The following is a 26,157-nucleotide window of genomic DNA, read 5'->3' on the forward strand; positions in this document are numbered from 1 at the left end:
TGTGAAGCACAAATTAACAACCTCACCCTTGGGAGTCTGTGAGGAAGTGACTTACCTCTAGGGTGACAGCAACTTATATGACATAGTATGCATTATGATGTCACAAACAAAGGTCATTACAATAAGTTGCCATGGCGACCTGTTACTATGAGATCATCGAACTGATGTGTTGTAGAAGATTTATAATAAATATTACTATTTACCTATTATATATATATATATATATATATATATATATATATATATATATATGTATGAATGCACACAGTCATGGACATACATTTTTGGCACATTTCCATTAAATAAATGCTCAACATAAATAACTTAAAATTTTAATTTACTGAAAGCCAATCTAATGTAAAGGCTATAAGATCATAAGAACATTTCCAACAAGCATGAGGTTCATGATTTTGTCCATTGTACCTATAGGTGGTGAGATGGAAGTCATTGACCCCATATTACGGGTCTGTAGACACTAGGTACCTGTGTACAATACGAGAGCAGTGCTTCCATATGAATATAGATCAGATAATACTAAGCTTGATGGACCCAGGGGTTAATCTTAGATAGGCACAGAACTTCAGGGGCCCTCAAGACATTCTTCCTTAACCCCTTAACAACCTGGCCCTTTTTAGTTTTTTCACTTCCATTTTTCACTCCCCACCTTCAAAAATCTATAACTTTTTTTTTTTCCACATTAAGAGCTGTCTTATGGCTTATTTTTTGCATAACAAATTGCACTTCATAGTGACAGTTTTGAATATTCCATGCCGTGTACTGGGAAGCAGGAAAAATGGTAGCAGGAATTCCAAATGCAGTGAAAATGGTGGAAAAACGCATTTACAACGTTTTCTTGTGGGCTTGAATTTTACATCTTTCACTGGGAGCCACAAATGACATGTTTACTTTATTCTTTGGGTCGGTGCGATCACGGGGATAACAAATTTGTATAGGTTTTATGATGTTTTCATACATTTACAAAAATTGAAACCTGTACAAAATGTTTTTTTTTAATTTTGCCATCTTCTGGCGCCAATAACTTTTTCATACTTTGGTGTACGGAGCTGTGGGTTGTGTCATTTTTTGCATCATTTGATGGCATTTTCATTGCTATAATTTTTAGGACTGTGCAATCTTTTGATAACTTTTTATAGATTTTTTTATATTTTTCAAAATGGCAAAAAAGTGCTATTTTCGACTTTGGGCGCTATTTTTCGCTACGGGGTGAAACGCAGTGAAAGAACGATATTATATTTTGATAGATCGGTCATTTTCGGACGCGTTGATACCTAATGTGTTTATAATTTTTACTGTTTATTAATATTTATATCAGTTCTAGGGAAAGTGGGCTGATTTGAATTTTTAGGTTTTTTTATTATAATTCTTTTTAAAAAAACCTTATTTTTAATTTTTACTTTCAGACTTCGTAGGGTACTTTAACCTTAGGTTGTCTGCACGATCCTATCATATACTGCCATACTACAGTATTGCAGTATATGTGGATTTCCCTGATCGCACATTGTAATGAATGAGTTCAAACGAAGTAGCCTCGGGTCTTCAGAAGACCCGAGGCTACCATGGAGATGGATCACCGATCCCTGATGATGTCACGAGAAGCACGATCCGCGTCCATTCGCCGCCATCTTTTTGAAGCCGTCGGTACCATTGCCGGCCCCGATCGTGCTAGCACCGATCGCGGGTGTTACCGGTAAGCCTTTGCTGCAATATGCAAACTTACTGGTTATGGAGAGGGCAAGCCCTCTCCATGCACCAGGACCCGGGTTGCGCCGTACTAGTACCGCGCAAGTTGGGAAGGGATTAATGAGGAGGCTCATTCTATTAACAATATACAATATTTGGGAGTCTGTTAGGATTTTGCTTTGCGTTCCAAAAACTACATAATAGAAACTACCAATTGGTTATCAAGTTGAACATTATTTTATTACTATCAATTTTTTGCTCTCAGAAGCTGGTACAGAAATCCTGGGTTCAAGTCCCATCCAGGTGAACATCTGCAAAGAGGTCCTCCGGTTTCCTCCTACTCTCCAAAACATACTGGTAGGTTGATTAGATTGTGTGCCCCATGGGGACAGGGACCAATTTGGCAAGCTACTTACAGCCCTTGCCAAATCTGTAGGTGCTATATAATTAAAGGATTATTATTATGACCCCTGTTTGAGCAGATTATTAAGAGTTTAGAGAAGATGAATCCTCACAGAGTTAGTCTGGTGGATATGATGATGATGAAGCTGGCTAGTCTGGCTCTCAGTATTGCATGCTGGTTGGTGCTGTCAGTTTAAGTTGCCACATAGGTCGTTGTAAGTTACAGAATAAAAATTATAGTATAGTATCCTATGCATAAAGAATAAAAATAGTAAAATTCTGATCTAAAACCCTTCCCCAAAAGGGGTAGGGTTTCTACAAACCACATGGCTGTTCCTGACATGGAGACCAGAAATACCAGATCTGAGTTATGGGTAAATCAGACCATGACTGCCCCAACCAGGCAGATTACTCAGAGATTAGTGTTACTTCCATATTGTCTCAATTTGATTGTGAACGGTTATTTAAATAAAAGTGGCCAGTTTTGTCCCAGGTATAATATACTGGAGGTACAAAATGTGGCACCGTAATGGGCACCCATTTTGCCCCTTACTATGGAGCCCACTCTCTTGTTGCATGCTGCTCTCTTAGAAGGCAAATCATGTTTGCACATACTCTTTAACCGCACAAATGTCTTTACATGACATGTTTACCTTTCACTAGCATTTGGCACAATGACTAGTAAACCGAAGTTGTCGATCAGTCACCAAATCCATGGGATGAAGAAAAACATCTGTGATGTCAGTGCAGCCAAGAAATGACCAATGTATTGTTTACCTTTAAAATAATGATTTCCCACGTGTGTATGGGGAGCGGAAGGTGGAAACATGCATGGGAGAGATGTCTGACGGTCTTGTTCACACACACACAATGCACTTATGGCACAGTATTTACAGTGTTTTTATTTTCTCCTGAAGAGGATGAGTGTGAAAGGGCGGACTGTGTAAATAAGACCTTTTGATTATCATCCTGATCTCCCTTCTCAAGAATTGCACCCACAAAGCCACCACTGGCAGACACTGATCCAGTGCCCCAGCTGCACCAGCCCGATGACACTTTGCTTATCACAATATTTAATAAGATTTGTAAAGTAAAATAACTCATCCAAAACCTTAATAGATGATTGTATTTTTATTTGTGTGCAAAACATATGAGTGTAATGCACACTGTAAATAGAGAAGAGCAGATCATGAGATTCTTCTCTTTGGTCCTTGGCTTGTATTGGTGTTATGTTGGGAAATCTAGGTCTTGATCATATGTGAAGTAGAGGTGAAGAGCAAGATTCTTTGAGGTATGGCCTGCCTTGGTGGAGTTCTGCTCAGTTTCTTCTTACAACACCATGTTTATCCATGAGGCCTTCTGGTAATCCTTGGCTGGTAGATGAAGGAGCAGCCACATCATTGTCAGTCCATGGCCGGTAGGTAAAGGAGGGAAGTGATCCCATCCTTTTCTCTGTCATGGCCTCTACACGAAGGAGCAGCTGCTTTCTTCATTGGGTCCATGTCTGGGAGGTGAAGAAAGGGAGAAACCCCTTCCTAGTACATGGCCAATAGATAAAAGGAGCTGCAGCATCCTTCTGTCGTTCCATGGCTGGAGGGTAAAGGAGGGAAGTGACCCCATCCTTTTCTCTGTCATGGCCTGTACATGAAGGAGCAGCTGCTTTCTTCATTGGGTCCAAGACCGGTAGGTAAAGAAAGGGAGTGTCCCATTCCTTGTGTCTGCACATGGCCGGTAGATGAACGATCATCCGCTTCCTTTTTTGTGTCCAAAATCGGTAGTATTTTTGGTCATCACCACTTTTGTAGATGAGCTTTTCTAGATAGTTTCATTGCAAGTATGGTTAAAAAATGTTCACCAAATCCAACCCAGTAATTACTTGCTATGATGATCCAGAGGAAGGCAAAAAAACCTCTGAGGACTATGTGTTGTTTGTCCTTATACAGGACAAATAAAATCCTTCCTGACCCCATATATGGCGATCGGAATAAATCCATGGATTGTGGGTGCTCAAATCTATGTACTTGTCTAGTGGTTTAAATACACGAAGGAGCAGCTGATTTCTTCAGTCAGTCCATGACCGGTATATACAGGAATCGAGTGACCCCTTCCTTGCGTCTGCACTTGGCCGGTAGATGAAGGAGCAGCCGCATCCTTCTGTCGGTTTATGGCCGTTTAGTACAGGAGGGGAGTGACCCCATCTTTTTGTCTGTCATGGCCTCTACATGAAGCAGCAGCTTCAGTGGGTGCATGACCGGTAGGTGAAGGATCATCCATTTCCTTCTTTGTGTCCTAAATCGGTAGTATTTGTAGTCATCACCACTTTTGTAGATGAGCTTTTGTAGATGGTTTCATAGCAAGTATGGTTGAAAAATGTTCTTCAAATCCAATCTAGTAATTACTTGCCATGATGATCCAGAGGAAGGCGAAAAACCTCTGAGGACCATGTGTTGGTTTGTCCTTATACAAGAGGAAAAAATTCCTTCCTGACCCCATATATGGCGATTAGAATAAATCCCTGGATTGGTGGAGCTCAAATCTATGGAGATGTAAAGTGGTGGAAATTCGGTGAGCCTTAATCGGTTAAGAAGGTCATAATCGGTAAAGATGGTCTAGTCCTAGTTGATAGTGGAGCGGCGTTGATTTATATAAGCCAATATTATAGTATATAACTGCTATGATAACACTATAAATGTCTATGATCATTATACTTACAAAGTCCCCGTGGAATGGTGGATGGGCGTTGCCGGACTCTACAGCGCCCCATTCAGTTGAGTGGAAGAACGGGTGCGATCTGATGGAAGATGTAATTGCCAGTCGGTCACATGGAGATTTGCAGAGGAGCTAGAAATGGAGAAAGATGATTAGATATGAGCTATAAATTTCTCAGGGAAAACAGTGGGTTATACTACAATGTCTCTGCAACCTAACATTTCCATACTCCTGCCATTATGCTTCTTTATCTACTACTACTCACCCCTTCTATAAAGCTGATGGCATGAGGGCACATTCCCGGCATGAAAACAGGAACATCTTCCCGCAGTGACCAATAATAGTCCTGCATTGAGCCTTGGCCATAGTACGGCTGGTCACCTACGCTCATCATAAATAGGATGACACCGAGGGAAAAGGAGTCCACCAGATGGTTGTAGAGCTCCCTTTCCATCACCTGTAAGACATCAAACAGTGGATAAGCAGACATATCTGGGAAGGGAATTACACACAACACTATGAGGACGGCTCTGAGATAGGAACCGTGTATATATAGGGGATTATGTTCCTTACCTCTGGAGCTATGTAACCTCTAGTGCCTACGATGCCTCTTGTTCTTTCCCCCTTAAACACGTTTACTGCTGATAAGCCAAAATCAGCGATCTTGATGTGTCCGGTGGCATCCCGGAGGATATTGAAGGCTTCAAGTCACTGCAGAAAAAACAGACACTTTTATTTATTTATTTTTAAATATTTCTTTATTTTATTTTACAAACAAGTATACAAACGCTAATATTTCTGTCCATGGTATTCATAGTATTCATAGTACCTACATATATAATATTAAAACATACAATTTCTTGAGCATTCGACAGACTCTGAGTAATACATTGTAGGAATGGTTTGCCCAATGGCAGCAACAAGTTAATATCCAAGATTATTCCTCAACAAACACTCATATGGTATTGTGTCTGTCTATGAATCAAGATCCACATGTGTGTCAAAAATAAAAAAAAAATACAGAAATACCTTAGCCTACAAACAATATAATCGCCCCCTACCCCACCCACCCACCCCACCTCAGTCAGTAGAAGGAAGAGAGAAAAAAGAAAAAAAAAAAGGGAAAAAGAAAGAAAAGAAAAAAAAGTTGTATTTAAGTATGTTAGTTAATACTCTTGATTCTTACACAGCCATCTGTTATGCCAAATATCCTCTTTTCCTAGGCCTGTGCAACACCCCTGCCGATGCAAGTCAGAGGGGTTGTTGCAAATACGCCCCACCATTTAGCTTGCAGCCTGTGTAATGTCTGATCAACCCCACAGCAAGTCACTACATAACACAGGGGAACACTGCAGCGGTAGAGTCTGCCTGGTAAGGCAGGAGTTAATTGTAGAATGTGAGGTAATATGTGTCAACCAATCACATGTCTTATCCTATTGTATCTGTAAGCTGGCATGCGATTGGAGGAGGAACCACCACCTGACCAGTGGGAGTAATAAAACCCCTGGTCAGGAAAGTTCTAGAGTTAGAGTGGATTAGGGACTCAGTCAGCACACCAGACCAGATCAGACCAGTAGGTCTGTCCAGAGCAGGAGAGCCCAGCTCCCTGCCTGAGTGGAGTGAGCTAGCTAGTGAGAGTAAAGGGGTATCATCCTACCTTTAAGGGTGATATCTGAAGCAACCCAGGACAAGCTGAAGCATCCTACTAGGACACAGCTATCTCCCAGCCTGCCATTACATCCAGGCTGATGTTCCATTCCTGTGGTTCCCTCTCCAACTGCAGACCCAACATTCTACCATTTGTCAAGGCACATTGCTACTGTTCCTGTCGGTTCCAATAAAGAACTGTAAGTTATTTTTGTTCAACGTCTGCCTCCATCCCGGGCACCCTATCCACCACCCAGAGACTCATACTCCGGACACCAAAGGGTTGCCCCAGGGAGAACTGCTATAGCAGCCTCTCCCTCATCATTTCTTGCCAACACCACCCTGCTGGAGACCTGCCAGGCTGTAGGAAGGCCCTCCGGTTACCCATACCAAGCACCGTGACACTAGCGTGCCTAGGCCGCAACCGCCAGCCACTCAGATATTCCGGGCCCGGCTGTCTCCAGGCCCCAAGGAAAGGGGGATGTTGCAAGTGGCGTCACGAACACGATTTATACTTCTGTGCCTTATTCAAGCACTATAGACTGTCCTTTATTACAAAGACTGTGCTGCCTAACCCTGCTGCCATCCGGGTTTAGGCCCAAGTGATTGTGTGAATTTCTACATTGAACTGTTATACTGCTGCCACGTGCTGTCGAGCATCGCTCCAGCACTCAGGAGGTTAAACCCTGCAAAGAACTTTGTCAGCTCTGCTACATCCGGCGCTGCCGCGCCTGAAGCATTTACCTCAGAGGCGTGTGGCGCAGCACGGAATTCCAGCCCGCCAAGTCCTCACTGGCGGGAACTCCAGAGTCGTCACCAGTCACCACCCCCTACGCGTGAGGCACGAAGGATTGTAGAGGAGGAGCTGGAGCATGTGCACCCGGCAACGAAGAGGGTTAATCGGCCATCTTGGATTTCGGCGCAGGCCACGCCTGAAGCCTGCCAGCAGCGTGGTCCTCATCCGGAGTCCCGGCACACGTGTCCTGCGACTGGAGGAGAGCACCGCTGAGCATCACCGAGCCACTGCTACCTGCCGGACATCGGGAACGGAGTCCTTCGTGCACCGGAGCTGTCCTGTCACCGCGGCTGATTCTGAGTGAGTACCGCTGGGGAAGTTAAAGGGGGGTAGAGATTGTTTCTGACGCTAGGTTATTGGCTCACCTCCCAGGGAATAGTGACTGTGTCTTAAGGTGCCCACGTCCCATTCTAGCCATCACCCATAGCAACGGATATTGTGTAACCCTGCAGACTTCCCTGAGCTAGGTCAGTCATGTGCGCCCAGGACGAAGATACGGGACTGGAGCAGGTCCCGTCCCCTGGTCCCTCCTCTGGGCACCGGAGCATGTTAAGCCCGCCAGAGAGTCCTTTCAGCCCTGCTACAGCCAGTGTCCCCGGGACTCCCACCGTTATGCCTCTGACTATGCCATACTATCTGGGGGCCCCCTGGTTACCCCACTACGAGGGAGAATTGCAGACGCTCCCTGAATTCAGAGCCAAGTTGTTGGCTACCTTCGCCCGGTATCCGCTCACAGAGGAACAGAAAGTGGGCATTCTCACTGGGCAGTTGAAAGGACCCGCTCTCCGGGAAGTCAAGTCTTGGCCCCGAGAACAGCGCCAGAATGTGGTCCAAATTCTCAATAGGCTGCGCAACACCTTTGACAAATGTACTGCCTCAGAGTTGAAGCAGATATTCTTCGGGAAAAGACAGAAGCCTCAAGAGTCCCTCAGAGACTTTGCCCTCTCCCTACAGGAGACATGGAAGGCCATAACCCGTCTTGATCCCAAAGAGGCTGAAAACTCTGACCAAACCCTGAGAGAACAGTTCATTAATGGACTTGTTGATAGAAATCAAAGGTGTCAACTAAAGATCATCTCTTCTCAACATGCGCAGGCCTCCTTTCTTGAGTTTAAGGAAATTGCCATTGACATATTAGGGGACCGACCATCTACTGGACTGCAGAAAGATCCTGAATCCGTGGAAATGGAGGACTCCGCTCTAGCTTGCCATCCATCGCAGTCGACATCACCTACTCCTGCGGCTGCGGAAGCTGCTGGCTTATCAGTACAGGTCACTAATCTGACGGACACCCTGAGTAAAATACTCGATCGGCTGACCCAACTGGAAGTGACCGTCTCCTCTATGAGGAAGAAACCTCCAGAGGACACTGTACGGTCAGCTACCCCTCGTGACTCCCCGGCCAAACCGCGCCCAAGGGAGGCGAAGTCTTTAAACACCTGGAGTCAGAAGGAACCCCGCCAGTGGTGCCGCTACTGCTGTAAATACGGGCATGAAGAGGATGGATGTCGTCAGTTAAACGACAAATCCTTGGAGCTAAGGGAAGACCCCCAAGGGAAGAACCTTTAAGTCCCCGAGATGCCAACTGGATGCCCAGGTTCGTGGGGACTTGCCCCATGGTTCATGTAACCATCAACGCAGTAACCCTACCGGCCTTAATTGATACCGGCTCTCAAGTGACTACCCTCCGGAGTCCTATCTTCGAGAGATACCGAAGAGGAGCATCCCTACTCCAACCTCCCAAGGCTTACTTGAACATTATTGCTACGAACGGAAAAACCGTACCCATCCGCGGCTACTGGGAGCCCACACTAACCATTGGAGACACTGAGTTAACCACACAGGGCATAGTGGTGACACGAGTGCCCGAAAATGGTAACTTCTCCCTGGTACTGGGTACCAATGTCCTCCGCAACTGCTACCCTGAAGTGCTGAAGGCTCTCCACGACTCTCTGCCAACAGTGCCCAACGGTTCCCGGAAGGTAATTCAGGAGACTATGCAGGTTCTAGCGGCGCAACAGAAGTTTGCTGGCCCTAATGGAGAAATCTGCAGAGCCCGGATCAAAGATCCCCAACCGGTCCACCTTCAATCTGGGACTGAGACGTTAGTATGGTGCCGAGCCTGCATGGGCGTCCAAGGTCAAGACTACCAAGCGATGGTAGAACCTCTACCAGCTGATGATGACCTACCCATTCTAGCCGCCAGGAGCCTAGTCACTGTATCCGAGCACAAGTACCCATTCGACTACTAAATGTGGGATACTCCCCAGTAAATCTGAGAAAATACCAAGCCGTAGCCACTCTCTTCAGCGTCCATCCTGAAGACTTAGTGGAAACCTCTCTGTCTGCCTCCCAACAGTTGGAAGTGAAGCAAAGTGCTGAAGGTGAGCCTGCCGAGCAATCCTGGTGGCTTGAGCTCAATATTTGGGACGACGATATTACTCCTGCAGACCAAGTACAAGGTGTCCTGAATGTCGTTATGAAGCACCACCAAGCCTTCAGCAAACACCCACTGGTTTTTTGGGCAGACTACCCTGATCCAACATACCATCCCTACTGGCTCTCATCCTCCTATCAAAGAACGATACCGGCCCATACCTCCAGCCCGCTACCAAGAGGTGAAAAAGCTGGTACAAGAGATGAAGACAGCCAATGTTATCCGGGAGAGTCACAGCCCATGGGCTGCCCCGCTGGTCCTTGTGAAAAAGAAGGATGGAACCCTTCGATTCTGTGTTGACTATAGGAAGATCAACAATATCACCCACAAGGATGCCTATCCGCTGCCTCGAATTGAGGAATCCCTCGCAGCCCTAGGGTCAGCTGCCTACTTCTCTACCCTGGATCTGACCAGTGGCTACTGGCAAGTGGCCATGGCGCCGGAAGACAGAGAGAAGACGGCCTTCACCACCCCAATGGGTCTCTTCAAGTTCAACAACATGCCGTTCGGGCTATGCAACGCCCCAGGCACATTTCAACAGCTGATGGAGAGATGTTTGGGTCATCGAAACTTCGAGACCGTCCTGCTATACTTGGACAACATCATCATCTACTCCAAGACCTAGGAAGACCACCTCCACCATCTGGCTGAAGTCTTCCAAATCCTGACCCAACATGGGTTGAAGGTCAAGCCGTCCAAGTGCCACCTGCTACAACCTAGCGTCAAGTACCTGGGACATGTGGTGAGCGCTCACGGAATTGAGCCAGATCCAGAGAAGATTGCAGCTGTCCATGACTGGCCTACCCCGTCAACCATACGGGATATCAAAAGCTTCCTGGGATTTGCCAGTTATTACAGACGCTTTATCCCAAAGTTTGCCCAGCTGGCGGCTCCCCTGTAAGAACTCCTAAGGGGCCTCCTAAGGGGTTCCCGAGCATCCATTGAATGGACAGCCGAACGAGAGGCTGCCTTCCAGATGCTAAAGCAACGGTTGACTGAGCCACCGGTGTTGGGATATCCAGACTACAATCTGCCTTTCACCCTATACACCGATGCCAGGAAGCAAGGCCTAGGGGCTGTACTATCCCAGCTCCAGAATGGAACTGAAAGGGTCATAGCCTACGCCAGCCGTTCCCTCTGAGAACCGGAGCAAAACGACCAGAACTACAGTTCCTTCAAGTTGGAGTTTCTGGCGTTAGTCTGGGCTGTGACCGAAAAGTTCAAGGACTACCTGGCTGCATCCTTCTTCACTGTCTTCACAGACAATAATCCCTTGGCGCATCTGAACACTGCTCGTCTTGGAGCACTGGAACAACGGTGGGCCTCCAGACTTGCCAATTTCAACTTTACCATCAAGTACCGGGCTGGCAAGACCAATGACAACGCCGACGCTCTGTCCCATCTCCCTGACCAGTGGGAGGGACCCTGCACGGATGCTCAGTGGGAAGATGTGGAGATGCCAGCGTTCTATGCTCGGTTTGTGCGCCAAGATGCCCAAAGAGTTTACTCCTTACCATCAGAGGCAGCGCCAACTACTCCTTATGAAGAGTCAGAGCCCCCTGCGGAAAAGGACCTCTGGATGAGTCTTCAGGCTGATAGCCGCGCCATAGGAGAAGTGATGGACTATCTCTCTAGTGGGCGAGTGCCTGAAAGAATCAGCCGGAGAAGAGCTGATGGAGAATTGTCTCAATTGTGGCGCCAGAGAAAGACACTGAACATGCATCAGGGCCTGTTAAAGAGAAGAACTCTGGACCCTATCACTTATGACCGGCTGTATCAGATTGTGATTCCCAGGAGGGACGCCAAGATAGTACTGGATATGTACCATGACCGGTCCGGACACTTTGGCGCTCAGAAGACTGAAGCCACCCTCCGAAGGCGCTTCTTCTGTGTCAACATGATGCCCGACATCGAAGCCTGGTGTCGGGAATGCCCAGCCTGCGCCATCACTCGAGGAGAGCGACACAATCAAAGGGCCCCTCTACATCTCATTGTGAGCTAACGTCCCTTAGAGATCCTGGCATTAGATCATGTGAAGTTGGAGCCCAGCAGATCCGGTCACACTTATGCTCTCACAATCATCGACCACTATACCAAATTTGTGGTTGCAGTGCCCGTCAGAGACTTATCTGCAAGGACCACCGCAGCGGCCGTGTGGAAGAGCTTTATCCTCCCCTATGGCTGTCCGGACCAGATCCTTACGGACCAAGGAACATCATTTGAGTCCCAAGTCTTCCAAGAACTGTGCACTCTATATGGCTGTAAAAAGCTGAGGACCACAGCCTATCATCCCCAAGGCAACGGGTTTGCGAGAAGATGAATCAGACTCTAATCAACATGCTGAGGACTCTGATCCCCTATACCCCGTATTATCTGATGTTCGGGACATGACCTGGGACATGGAGTCCCCTGATTCCCAGTCTTTACTCCCCCAGACTGACTGGGTTCACGAACACCAGAGGCGCCTGGTGGATGCCAGAGAAGTTGTGGATCTGCGGTTGGAAGAGGCCCGAGAGAAACAAAAAAGGGACTTCAATCGTAATGCCTGTGCTGAGCCTCTTGCCCCAGGAGATCAAGTGTGGCTGCGCAACAACCATCCCACCAGTAAGCTAGATGGGCGTTGGGAGCGTGAGCCATACCTAGTTAGGGACAGTCTCTCCCCTGAAGTCTACGAGATTTCAAGAGGAGACCGTCCACTACTCCGGGTACATAGGAACCGACTGAAGAGATGTCTTCGTCCTTTTGGCCCTATGTCCACACCTCTCACCTCGACCCCCAATTTACAGTCCTCATTGTGTTCACCTACCCCCAGTTTCTTAGAACTTGTGACTGTGCCTCTACACTGTGTTGTTGTTTCCACTCCAGTAAGAGGTACCCCGGAGAGACCATCATCCCCACCGCAGTCTCCAATACTGCTACCTGTGGAGGATGATCCAGCTGCAAGAGACAGCTGAGACTCCAAATCCAGCGCCCGACTCAGAGGAGGACGATGAGGAGGTTGTTATCTTCTCCCAACCGGAACTTCGAAGGTCTCAAAGGGAGACAAAAGGTAAAGCTCCTGCATACCTGTAGGAGTATCAACTGGTGTCACACGGAAGGAGGAGGCAGGTACGCTTTTCTGACACCGAAGTACTCACCACCGAAGAAGATGCTGAGTAACCCCTGATGGGCTGAAAGCCTTCTTCAGGTACTGTGTACTTATTGTAAATATCCACAGAAATAGAGAAAATAATTTCTATTTCTGTGGACTTTTTCAAAGACTGTGCGGACCGGTCTTATACCGTGAGTAGCTCCTTAAGGGGCAAACTGTGCACCACGAACAACTGTGTTATTATAAATATGATTGGGCTGAGCTAACCTATAGAGCCAGAAACTTTCCTGAGACTCTCCCCCCCTCATTTATCATTCAGTCAAGAGACTCTCCTTGAACTGCACCACCATACTTATTGCACTTTTCCCCACATCAAGGGCTGTACCCAGAAGATGGACTTTGCTATTGAAGACCTTCTGAGAGACTTTTGCCACCTCAAGGGAAAAGATGCTATTGACTTCTTGTATTGCACTTAATGCCTTCCTTTTAGGTATGGACATTCTGCATGCACTATTATGCCTTTCCCTTTTTAGTTAAAGAGACATTTTATCCTGCTACCCTGAGTAGCCTACCTCTGTAACGTTTGCAACGTTAATGTTATAAGATGTATACCCATTGGGCTCCTAAGCCAATGAGAGTTTACTAAAATGTTTGCACACTGTCAATGTTATGTCAGTAGTTTTCACTAACCTTTTCATAGGCTTTTCAGATTGTAGTGTGGCTGTGTCGGACCGTTTCTATGTAAACCCTGACCACAATCTTATGCCTCAAACCGAAGCTTCGTAAGTGGGGGTAGTCCGAAAACTGCGGGTCCTTAGGGGACCGGGGGTGTTAAAGATGTAGCACCTGGATACCACTCATACAGGGGTAAGAATGTCAGTCGGCAGGTACTTGTACATTGTATAATGTCTCATTGTGTCACATATGCCAATGTAATGCATATTTACTATATATTTGTCACCAGGGAAGAAGTGTTCATGAAACAAATATACAGGCCTTGGTGCAAGGAGTGGATTACAGTACATGACACCACACCTTTCCTACTGTACAGTTTGGTTTAACGGCGTCAGCGACCAACTGTCACACTTCGCATACACATGTCCTTGTCTTGGTCCTCCAGGACCACGGGCTTGTCCCTACAGATCGCCTAGCCTGCACTTCACAGAAGTGCCCTTATCTCTACCGGCCATTATTTACACGGGCCCCCCGGAGGTCCCCCGCTGCTGGTCAGCGGTTGGTCCTCTGCGCCCCAACCAGTCTGTAGTCGAGCCGAGGGCGGCTCTTTCAATTGCCCCGGGGGTATGCAACACCCCTGCTGATGCAAGGCAGAGGGGTTGTTGCGAATACGCCCCACCATGTAGCTTGCAGCCTGTGTAGGGTCTGATCAACCCAACAGCAAGTCACTACATAACACAGGGGAACACTGCAGCGGTAGAGTCTGCCTGGTAAGGCAGGAGTTAATTGTGGAATGTGAGGTAATATGTGTCAACCAATCACATGTCCTATCCTATTGTATCTGTAAGCTGGGATGCGATTGGAGGAGGAACCACCACCTGACCAGTGGGAGTAATAAAACCCCTGGTCAGGAAAGTTCTAGAGTTAGAGTGGATTAGGGACTCAGTCAGCACACCAGACCAGATCAGACCAGTAGGTCTGTCCAGAGCAGGAGAGCCCAGCTCCCTGCCTCAGTGGAGTCAGCTAGCTAATGAGAGTAAAGGGGTATCATCCTACCTTTAAGGGTGATATCTGAAGCAACCCAGGACAAGCTGAAGCATCCTACTAGGACACAGCTATCTCCCAGCCTGCCATTGCATCTAGGCTGATGTTCCATTCCTGTGGTTCCCTCTCCAACTACATCTCCAGCATTCTACCATTTGTCAAGTCCCGTTGCTACTGTTCCTGTTGGTTCCAATAAAGAGCTGTAAGTTATTTTTGTTCAACGTCTGCCTCCATCCCGGGCACCCTATCCACCACCCAGAGACTCATACTCCGGACACCAAAGGGTTGCCCCAGGGAGAACTGCTATAGCAGCTTCTCCCTCATCATTTCTTGCCAACACCACCTGCTGGAGACCTGCCAGGCTGTAGGAAAGCCCTCCGGTTCCCCATACCAAGCACCGTGACACTAGCGTGCCTAGGCCGCAACCGCCAGCCACTCAGGTATTCCGGGCCCCGGCTGTCTCCAGGCCCCAAGGAAAGGCTAGGCCCCGGTGGGGGATGTTGCACCTGCATATTTGATTTTTTCAAAGTTTTTTATTCTATTCAGTCTATTTTCCCACTCTGCAGTGGAGAACTTTTTTGGGGACTTCCATGCATAATCACACATTGAGCAACTTGCAGTGCTATCCCCAGCCATCTAATTAGGTGTAGGGGGTGTGAGAAAGTAAGAGGTATTGTGTGGGAAAACCGCTATCTGTCCTACAGGCAGATGAAATACATGTGGTAAAAGCCCTGGGTTTGTCTGCAGTAACCCAAGGGTTAATGCACACATGATAAGCAGGAATAGTCTGTTTTGTCTGTGTTGGCCTAGCTAACACAGACACATTTGTAATGTCCGTACTGGGCCTGCTTATTATGGAGTAGGGGTAGGCTGGTAGTGGGACTCCTACTCCACCCGGGCTTCAGTCCTGGGCTTTTGTATAGCCCACAGGTGCGGGTCACAGGCTTCGTTAGGGCCTGATTTAGTCTGCAGGCCAGAAGCAGTAGGAGAGGCCCTACCTGGAGAGCTGAAAGCGAGATTGCATTCTCACAGCAAAGGTAACTGAGGGTCTCCTGTCTTGCTGCTGGCCAAGAGCGTGTGCCAGGCAGCCTGGTACCCGGACAGCTAGGTTCCGACAATTGTATTAGACAGCGCCTAGCCGGGCAGGAATTACTTTTGTAATGTTTTTGCATGTGCCTAAACCAAGGCTGAATTTGTGTTCTGTTTTGCAAGTGTGAATAAACACTTAAGTTGGACTTTTAAACCTGCGTGTGTCACTGCTTCCTGCACTGCTACCTGTCAACTACTAGAGCAATTCCCTACACATGGTGGATTGGAGCGGGCATAGTGCAGTGAAGTATACACTAGTGCATGTCCTGGACAGCACTGAAGCTGCAAGCCACAGCCATGGAGGAGTTAATCAAGCAGCTTGTCCAGTCCAACGTGCAGCAGCAAGAGACAAACAGATTGCTGCTCCAGCAGGTAACAGCCCTGACCGCTGCTCAGCAAAGGACTGTCCCAGCAATGACGGTGAAGGACGCCAGGAAAGAGGTCCGCAAAGCTATGACCAAGATGACCGCCGAGGATGATGTGGAGGCCTATCTGACAGGCTTTGAGAGGGTGGCCACCCGAGAGAGGTTGCCACAGCAGCACTGGGCAGAGGTGTTGGCCCCCTTCCTCGTCGCTGATCCCCAGCAGGCATACTACGACCTGAGCGAGGAGTATGCCCGGGACTACTCCAAGGTAAAGGCAGAGATCTTGGCCCGACTAGGAGTTGATCAGCATCTACGCGCTCAAAGAGTGAATAGCTGGAGATACCAGGAGGCGCTACCACCGAGGGGGCAGATGCACCAACTTGTTCACTTGGTCCGCAAGTGGCTTCAGCCGGAGACATCAACCCCAGCCCAGATGGTCGAGAAGGTTGTTTTGGACCGTTTCCTGAGGGCCTTGCCGGGTGAGATCCAACAATGGGTGGGACACGGGGACCCGTCTGATGCCGATGCGCTGGTGGGGTTGGTGGAGAGGTTTTGTGCCACTCAGGCCCTAACAAAGAAAGCCCCTTATACCAAGACAGGCCTTAAGGCACAGAAGGTCTTGTCACCCACAAATTGCCGGGGCAGGACAACACCCAATGTCCGGGAAGTACCCCAGGGGAGGAGGAGGGGGGAGGCTCCCACCTGTTGGACCTGCCATGAGCCAGGTCATATTGCAGCCCATTGCCCCAATTCCTCAGAGCCCATGGACTGCAGTTCCGCCAGAAGGGTTTCTCTCTATGCTGCCCCTGTCTACACAGCTAATAGCCCCGACTCTGCTGATGAGCGCCACCTGTGCCGGGTGACTGTGGCAGGGCATCCAGCATTGGCCCTGCTGGATTCAGGCAGTCGGGTGACCTTGATTAATGGGTCCCTCACAGACCCCAAGGCGGTCACAGGGCGCACAGTTGGAGTCCTGTGCATCCATGGGGACGTAAAGGACTACCCCACCACAGTTATTAACTTTCAGACCTCTTGTGGAGAGACGCTACATGAGGCAGCGGTTGTCATGAACTTGCCCCATGATCTTATTTTGGGACGGGACTTCCCCATGTTCTGGACTCTATGGCGGGGAAACCAAGAGTTGGGGGGTTGTTCTCCTGTGTTGTCTGGTCAGATCTCTGAACCCGAGCCTGATGACCCAGATTCTGGAGTTCCTGCCGTAGGGGTGACCGCCACAGAAGATGGAAGTGTAATGTTTCCCCTAGATGTTATGGCAGGCGAAACTGAGGAGGTAGTGACAGGACCGCAGTTGTCGGATTTGGACAAGTTGTATCCCGTGACAACTTTGGTACTGCACAACTCCAGGACCCCACTCTGGTCCGCGCCAGAGAAAATGTGGTAGAGATTAATGGTGTACCTCAGCACCCAGGTGGGGATAAGTTGTTCCCTCGAGTGGTGGTAAATCAGGAGTTATTGTACCGCATTGATAAGGTCCACGGTGAAACCCGGGAGCAGTTAATGGTACCTCAGCCATATCGTCAGATGGTGTTAGACCTTGCACATAAGCATGTGATGGGAGGGCACTTAGGTACCACAAAAACTCTGGAACGCATCTTGCAGCGTTTTTATTGGCCCGGAGTGTACGATAGGGTAAAAAGGTATTGTGAAACTTGCCCTGATTGTCAATTGCATGCTCCAATGGGACACTTTCGAAGTCCGTTGGTACCTCTGCCCATTATTGAGGTACCCTTTGAAAGGGTCGCCATGGATTTGGTCGGTCCTTTGGTTAAATCTGCTCGGGGGCATCAGCATATCCTGGTAGTCATGGACTATGCTACCCGATATCCTGAGGCCATCCCACTACGGCACACCTCGGCGAAACTAATTGCTAAAGAGTTGTTTGCCATGTTCTGCCGGGTGGGACTTCCCAAGGAGATCCTCACAGATCAGGGGACTCCGTTTATGTCAAAAGTCACCAAGGAGCTATGTCGGCTCTTTAATATTAAACAGTTACGCACCTCTGTGTACCATCCTCAGACGGATGGATTGGTAGAACAGTTTAACAAAACTTTAAAGAGTATGCTAAAAAAGGTGGTAAACAAGGATGGGAAGGACTGGGATGTACTGTTGCCATATTTAATGTTCGCCATCCGAGAGGTTCCACAAGCCTCTACTGGGTTCTCGCCGTTTGAGTTAGTATATGGCAGACATCCCAGGGGTCTCCTGGACATAGCCAAAGAGACATGGGAACAAGAGCCCACCCCCCACAAAAGTGTAATAGACCATATCTCAGATATGCAGGACAGGGTGGCGGCCGTCATGCCCATTGTCAAGGAGCATATGGAGGAGGCACAAAGAACTCAAAGCCGGGTTTATAACAGGTCAGCAAAAGTAAGAACCTTTAATCCTGGTGATCGTGTGTTGGTGCTAGTCCCCACTGTAGAAAGTAAGTTTCTCGCTAAATGGCAAGGACCGTATGAGGTGATAGAGAAAATAGGAGAGGTGAACTACAGGATACGTCAGCCCGGACGGAGAAAACCCGAGCAGACTTATCATGTTAATCTGTTAAAGGCCTGGAAAGACAGAGAGAGTCTGCATACAGAGATGGTTCTGGCTAGTCCACCTCCTGCGATACCCTCACAGGCTGCAGGTAAGCCTGTGCCGGAGGCAGAAGTGCGAATAGCCGATACCCTAACCAAAGAGCAACAGCGAGAGGCTCGAGAGTTTGTAGCAAGAAATACAGATGTGTTCTCAGAGTTGCCAGGCTACACATCTGTAATTAAACATGACATTGTCACTGAGCCAGGGGTTAGGGTAAGATTAAGGCCGTACAGAGTCCCTGAAGCTCGTAGACAAGCCATATCAGAGGAGGTTCAGAAGATGCTGAAGCTAGGGGTAATTGAGGAGTCCAAAAGTGAGTGGGCCAGTCCAATTGTTCTAATTCCCAAACCGGATGGGACGTTGCGATTTTGCAACGATTTTAGAAAATTGAATGAGGTGTCTAAGTTTGATGCCTACCCCATGCCCCGGGTGGACGAGCTTATTGAGAGACTAGGGAGTGCTCGGTACTTCACCACCCTGGATCTAACTAAAGGATATTGGCAGGTACCCCTGACAGATAGGGCTAAAGAAAAGACAGCCTTTGTTACCCCTGAGGGTCTTTTTCACTATGTTGTGTTACCATTTGGGCTTCATGGGGCCCCCGCTACCTTTCAACGGTTAATGGACATAGTGTTAAAGCCACATAGGAGATACGCCTCAGCCTATCTAGATGACATTATCATCTACAGCCAAGACTGGGCGAGTCACTTGGCCAAGGTACAGGCCGTAGTGAACTCGCTAAGGGCAGCGGGCCTGACTGCAAACCCCAAGAAGTGTGCGCTGGGAATGGAGGAGACACACTATTTGGGGTATGTGATTGGTCGAGGTATAATTAAACCTCAGGTCAACAAGATTGACGCTATACAGGGTTGGCCTCAACCAGTGAGCACGAAACAAGTCAGGGCTTTCCTGGGCATTGTCGGGTACTACAGACGGTTTATACCAAACTTTGCCACCGTGTCCGCTCCCTTGACAGACCTGCTGAAGGGTAAAAGGCCTGTCATGGTGCGGTGGAATGAACAAGCAGAAGGGGCTTTTCAGGCCTTGAAGTCTGCATTGTGTGGATCTCCCGTCCTCATTACGCCAAACTTCAAGAGAGAGTTTATTGTGCAGACGGATGCATCAGATGTAGGGCTGGGAGCTGTCCTGTCTCAGGAGGTGAATGGAGAAGAACATCCCATTACCTACCTGAGCAGGAAGCTCACGCCAGCAGAGAAAAATTACAGTATCGTAGAGAAGGAATGTCTGGCGATAAAGTGGGCATTAGAGTCCCTACGGTACTACTTGCTGGGACGACGGTTCCGTCTAATAACTGACCACTCTCCTCTCACGTGGATGAGTAGAACTAAGGAGAAGAATGCCAGGGTCACTAGGTGGTTCTTGTCCCTCCAAAATTTCAGCTTTACGGTGGAGCACAGAGCCGGGAAGCTACAGGGCAATGCAGATGCCTTGTCCCGAACGCATTGCTTAATGTCAGGAGTTCGCCCCGGTGGGTCTGAACTGAGGGGGAGGGTATGTGAGAAAGTAAGAGGTATTGTGTGGGAAAACCGCTATCTGTCCTACAGGCAGATGAAATACATGTGGTAAAAGCCCTGGGTTTGTCTGCAGTAACCCAAGGGTTAATGCAGACATGATAAGCAGGAATAGTCTGTTTTGTCTGTGTTGGCCTAGCTAACACAGACACATTTGTAATGTCCGTACTGGGCCTGCTTATTATGGAGTAGGGGTAGGCTGGTAGTGGGACTCCTACTCCACCCGGGCTTCAGTCCTGGGCTTTTGTATAGCCCACAGGTGCGGGTCACAGGCTTCGTTAGGGCCTGATTTAGTCTGCAGGCCAGAAGCAGTAGGAGAGGCCCTACCTGGAGAGCTGAAAGCGAGATTGCATTCTCACAGCAAAGGTAACTGAGGGTCTCCTGTCTTGCTGCTGGCCAAGAGCGTGTGCCAGGCAGCCTGGTACCCGGATAGCTAGGTTCCGACAATTGTATTAGACAGCGCCTAGCCGGGCAGGAATTACTTTTGTAATGTTTTTGCATGTGCCTAAACCAAGGCTGAATTTGTGTTCTGTTTTGCAAGTGTGAATAAACACTTAAGTTGGACTTTTAAACCTGCGTGTGTCACTGCTTCCTGCACTGCTACCTGTCAACTACCAGAGCAATTCCCCACAGGGGCCTGTGATTTCATTTGTGTTCCCTAGAACTAAGACATCTGGTGTCATAGGAACCTTGAGACCCGTTACCCGGCATACCTCCATATGTACTTCCTCCCAAAATTTCAATACCCATTTACAATTCCAAGTCATATGTATAAAATCCGCCTTAAATTCTTGGCATTGCAAACATTTTTCTGTTTGTGCCCGCCTGAAATGATTAATATCATCCGGAGTATATTATAACCTATATATGATTTTGAATTGAATTAATCGGATTGATTCTGAACTTGCACCATTCATATTCTGAAATATATTTGTCCATTGCCTATCGGTCAAAACCCCAATATCTCTGTCCCACATACTTCTACTAGAATGCTGCCCTAAACTATGAAGGTTCTTGGTAACATATTTATATATTTTAGAAAGTAATTTTTTCCCACCCACTAATTATAATAAAATAATTCTTGACTTTTAAAATCCTTGTCTTATCCCCTAAACTCTTAATGCTGTGAGCCAGCTGAATATAGTGAAAGTAATTTTTGTTGCTTGTATTAAATGATTCTTTCAGTGCCTCGAAGGGTATTAATCTATCCTCTCTGAATAATAGTGAAATTAACTGTATTCCTTTTTTTCCCCAAAAAATATCTACCGTGAAACTGCTCTAACCCTTTTAACCCCTGATTTTGCCAAACTGGCGAGAACTAGTATTGATTTCAAACTTCTTTTTAAGCCAATGCCAAGTCTTCCTAAAACAGTGACATATTGGAAACAGAAACAGACACTTAATCAACTAATTAAACTTATATATATATATGAAGACAACTTCTGCCTGACTTACCGATGTATGACGCCATGATCGTGAAGATATTCCAGTCCGCACACCATCAGAACTCCGGCTTTGCGGACGACTCGTAGCTGCGCGCTGAAGATGTTTGGGCAGGAGGATCAAAGAGGCTACTGGGGCGTGGAGTAGCCGCACTTAGCTCCAGCTACTCCACCCCCCCAGTCAGGGTCGGACTGGGGCACCAGAGGACCGGTGAATCCTCCGGTGGGCCCCCGATACCACTGCTACGGCAGGGGCCTCCATCCCCACCTGCGGCCCCTGCTGATGCAACTCAGTGGTTAATGGTGCTGCCATTTACTATGACCGGCGACCGCTGAGCACAGGCTGTGCAAGCGGCCGGGAACTTTTCCCAACACACTTCGCACTCTGACCCCTGATGCGGGGTGATTCACCCACGCTGCCGTGCGTCTTGATCCTGTCAGTCCCAGTCCAGAGGGGAGAAGAGAAGCGGAGGACGCGGGAGCGCTGCTACAGGTAAGTGAGGTTTATTATTTTATTTTAACTATTCACACTCCGGTTGAGCAGCGTAAATGAGCCATGTATGTGAGGACTAAAAATTAGAAGGGGGTCACTACTAGACTGAATATCTATAATAAGGGGGCCCATTGTACAGTAGGATTGTATATAGAATAGTAAAGGGTCACTAGAGGACTAAATATTAAGGGAGTGGGGGTGGAATTGCATTATAAGGGAAGCCATTACAGGACTGTTTACAATAAGGGGTCATTAAAGGAATATATATATATAAAGTATAGGGGTAGTAGTACTGTGATGTGCCCATATATACAGGATAGGAGTAGTAGTACTGTGCTGTGCCCGTATATACAGGATAGGAGTAGTAGTACTGTGCTGTGCCCATATATACAGGATAGGAGTAGTAGTACTGTAATGTGCCCATATATACAGGATAGGAGTAGTAGTACTGTGCTGTGCCCATGTATACAGGATAGGAGTAGTAGTAGTGTACTGTTCCCAGTATATACAGTATAGGAGTAGTAGTACTGTGTTGTGCCCATATATATCGAATAGGAGTAGTAGTAGTGTACTGTACCAATATATACAGGATAGGAGTTGTAGTATTGGGTTAAACCCATATATACAGTATAGGAGTAGTAGTACTGATCTGTGCCCATATATACAGGATTGGAGTAGTAATAGTACTGTTCTCTACCCATATATACACAATAGAAGTATAAAATTTATTAAAACTTTTATTTAAAATATTTGATAAGAGGGGCACTAAATAAAAGAGGAATAACTAGGGAGAGCAGTATATAAAACATAATAAGTAGGAGCACTGTAAGACTGTGTAGTGAAAATGATTAATCAGAAATGATATGCTGTATTATGTAATAACTTATGGGAATGAATGATGTCCAATTTAAATTATTAGGTGTATAATGGCTATAGTGTATATTGTAATATACTGAAAAGTCACAATGTAATATTTGATTTCTGGAGAGGGCGCAATATGGTTTTGTTAAGGGGGTATATTTGATATTTGTGGGGGGCACAATATGATCAATTGTGATGGGTAAATATTATTTAGGATATATTTTACATTGTTATCCAGGTGACTTTACATTGTAATGACTGTGATATTTTTAGTTGCACAGTGTGGAGATGTGCCACACAGAGATGAAGATATCTGGTGGAAAATTCTCCAGTGATGAGTAAAAACAAGGAGAAGTCATCGTGTAGTTCAGTACCCAAAGGAGAAGACGTGTGACATGTGAGGTTGTAAATCCCACTTCTGAGTCTTATAACTGTAATTACTGACCAACTATCTAGACGATTTCGATAATGTGAGTTTCTAATCTTCTTTATGTGGTGCAGTGAAAATACGCAGGAGATGGACGGTTATTGTTAGTTATTCTTATTGGTAAGTTAGTGCTGAGCAATGACGCTTACATCCCTAATATTTATGCCCCGGTATAAAATAACCAATGATAAAATAGTGATGAAACACTGTGAATTAGGAAATATTTCTAGGTAGCGGCATTGTGGGCCCCCAGAATCAATTTCTCTGGTGGGCTCCAGGCAGCCCAGTCCGACCCTGCCCCCAGTAGCCTCTTTAGAAAATTTGCATATTACCCTGATTAAAGATTAGAAAAGATAGAGGGGAGTAAAGGATTTACCCTAAAAGGGCTATTCTTACATTCGTTAGGTGCACCTACCACCGGATCTAATAGGTAGATCCTTAGTGGTACGTTTCCTTTCAGATAATAACACATGTCCTATAATACATGATCATACAATATAAGATAATAACACATGTCCTATAATACATGATCATACAATATAAGATAATAACACATGTCCTATAATACATGATCATACAATATAAGATAATAACACATGTCCTATAATACATGTGCAACACCCTCGCCGATGCAATGGCGAGGTAGTGTTTGCGAATACGTCCCACCTGCATATACCCACATCACACTACATGGTTCTGATAGGACATAGGGGATATTGCAGTAGTGAATCCTGCCTGGCAAGGCAGAGGTTAAGTATTTTGTATGATGCAAGATGCTATTGTCCAATGATATGTGTTACATCCTGTGCTTTGTGAGCTGAGATGTGATTGGAGGAGCAGCCACCACCTGACCAAAGGGAGGTAATAAAACCTCTGGCCAGGAATGTTCTGGAGAACATTAGATGATTATTCTAGTGTGGAATCCTAGAGATCAGTGAGTGAGTGAGTAATCTCTGTCTAGCCCATACCAGAGCAGGAAGAGCCTAGCCCCTGCCTCTGAAGAGTGGAGTATTAGATTAGAGTTAGTGTAGTGAGGAAAAGGGGTATCATCTTACCTTTGAAGGTGATACCTGAAGCCCTACAGGACAAGCTGAAGCTTCCTACCAGGACACAGCTGCCTCCCAGCCTGCCCTATACATCCAGGCTGGTGAACTATCTCCTGAGGCTCCCTCCAACTCACATCTCAGCACTCCATCTACCTGTTAAAGGCACGTTGCTGCGGTTCCTGCCGGTTCAAATAAAGAACTGTAAGTTGTTTTCTTCAACTTCTGTCTCCGTCTGGTCCCTGCTAATACGGCTGCCTTCATCACCGGCACCCTGTCCATCACCCAGAGACTCACTCTCGGGACATTAAGGGGTTGCCCCAGGGAGATCCGCTATAGCAGCCTCTCCCTCATCATTTCTTGCCAACACCACCTGCTGGAGACCTGCCAGGCTGTAGGACAGCCCTCCGGTTCCCCCGTACCAAGCACCGTGACAATAGCGTGCTTAGGCCGCAACCGCCAGCCACTCCGGTACCGCGGGCCCCGGCTGTCACCAGGCCTCACCTCAAGGGCTAGGCCCCGGTGGGGGATGTTGCAAGTGGCGTCACGAACAGGATATATACTTCTGTGCCTTATCCTGGCACTAAAGACTGTACTTTATTAAGAAAAAGACTGTGCTGCCTAACCCTGATGCCATCCGGGTTTAGGCCCAAGGACTTGTGTGTTTCTGGAATGAACTGTGTTATACTGCTGCCATGTGCTGTCGAGCGCCGCTCCCGCACTCCAGAGGTTAATCCTGGCAAGAACTGTATTAGCTCTGCTACATCCGGCGCTGCCGCACCTGAAGATTTTTACCTCAGAAACTGTGAAGCAGCAAGTATTTCAAGCCCGCCAAATCTTGACTGGCGGGAACTCCAGAGGCGTCATTAGGCTCCGCCCCCTGCGCGAGTGGCGCGAAGCACCGTGGAGGAGGAGCTGGAGCGTGTGCGGCCGGCAACGAAGAGGGTTAATCGGCCATCTTGGATTTCGGCGCAGGCCGCGCCTGAAGCCTGCCAGCAGTGTGCGCCTCATCCGGAGTTCCGGCGCACGTGTCCTGCGACTGGAGAACACCGCGGAGCATCACTGAACCCTGCTGCCTGCCGGACATCGGGAACGGAGACCTTCGTGTACCGGAGCTGTCCTGTCACCGCGGCTGATCCTGAGTGAGTACCGCTGGGGAAGTTAAAGGGGGGTAGAGATTGTTTCCGACGCTAGGTTATTGGCTCACCTCCCAGGGAATAGTGACTGTGTCTTAAAGTGCCCACGTCCCATTCTAGCCATCGGCCATAGCAACGGACATTGTGTACCCCTACAGGCTTCCCTCAGCTAGGCCAGTCATGTCCGCCCAGGACGAAGATACGGGACTGGCGCAAGTCCCGTCCCCTGGTCCCTCCTCAGGGTACCGGAGCATGTTAAGTCCTCCAGAGAGTCCCTCCAGCCCTGCTACAGCTAGTGTCCCTGGGACTCCCACCATGATGCCTCTGACTATGCCCTACTATCTGGGGGCCCCCTGGTTACCCTACTACGAGGGAGAATCACATACTCTCCCTGAATTCAGGGACAAGTTGTTAGCCACCTTTGCCTTGCTCCCATTCACAGAGGAACAGAAAGTGGGCATCCTCATCGGGCAGTTGAAAGGACCCGCTCTCCGGGAAGTCAAGTCCTGGCCCCGAGAACAGTGTCAGAATGTGGTCCAGATTCTTGATAGGCTACGTAACACCTTTGACAAGTGTACTGTCTCCGAGTTGAAGCAGAAATTCTTCGGGAAAAGACAGAAGCCCCAAGAGTCCCTCCGAGACTTTGCCCTCTCCCTACAGGAGACA

General features: G+C 47.7%; 1 protein-coding gene across 2 annotated transcripts in view; it reads right to left on the reverse strand.

Annotated features, from left to right (window-relative positions):
• The window catches only part of BCL10 (BCL10 immune signaling adaptor), a 55,164-nt gene that overhangs the window by 3,601 nt on the left and 25,406 nt on the right, over window positions 1-26,157 (reverse strand). The gene's annotated exons all lie outside the window — the stretch shown is intronic.

This window comes from Engystomops pustulosus, chromosome 10 (assembly GCF_040894005.1).
Source record: "Engystomops pustulosus chromosome 10, aEngPut4.maternal, whole genome shotgun sequence".
NCBI classification, from domain to species: Eukaryota; Metazoa; Chordata; class Amphibia; order Anura; family Leptodactylidae; genus Engystomops; species Engystomops pustulosus.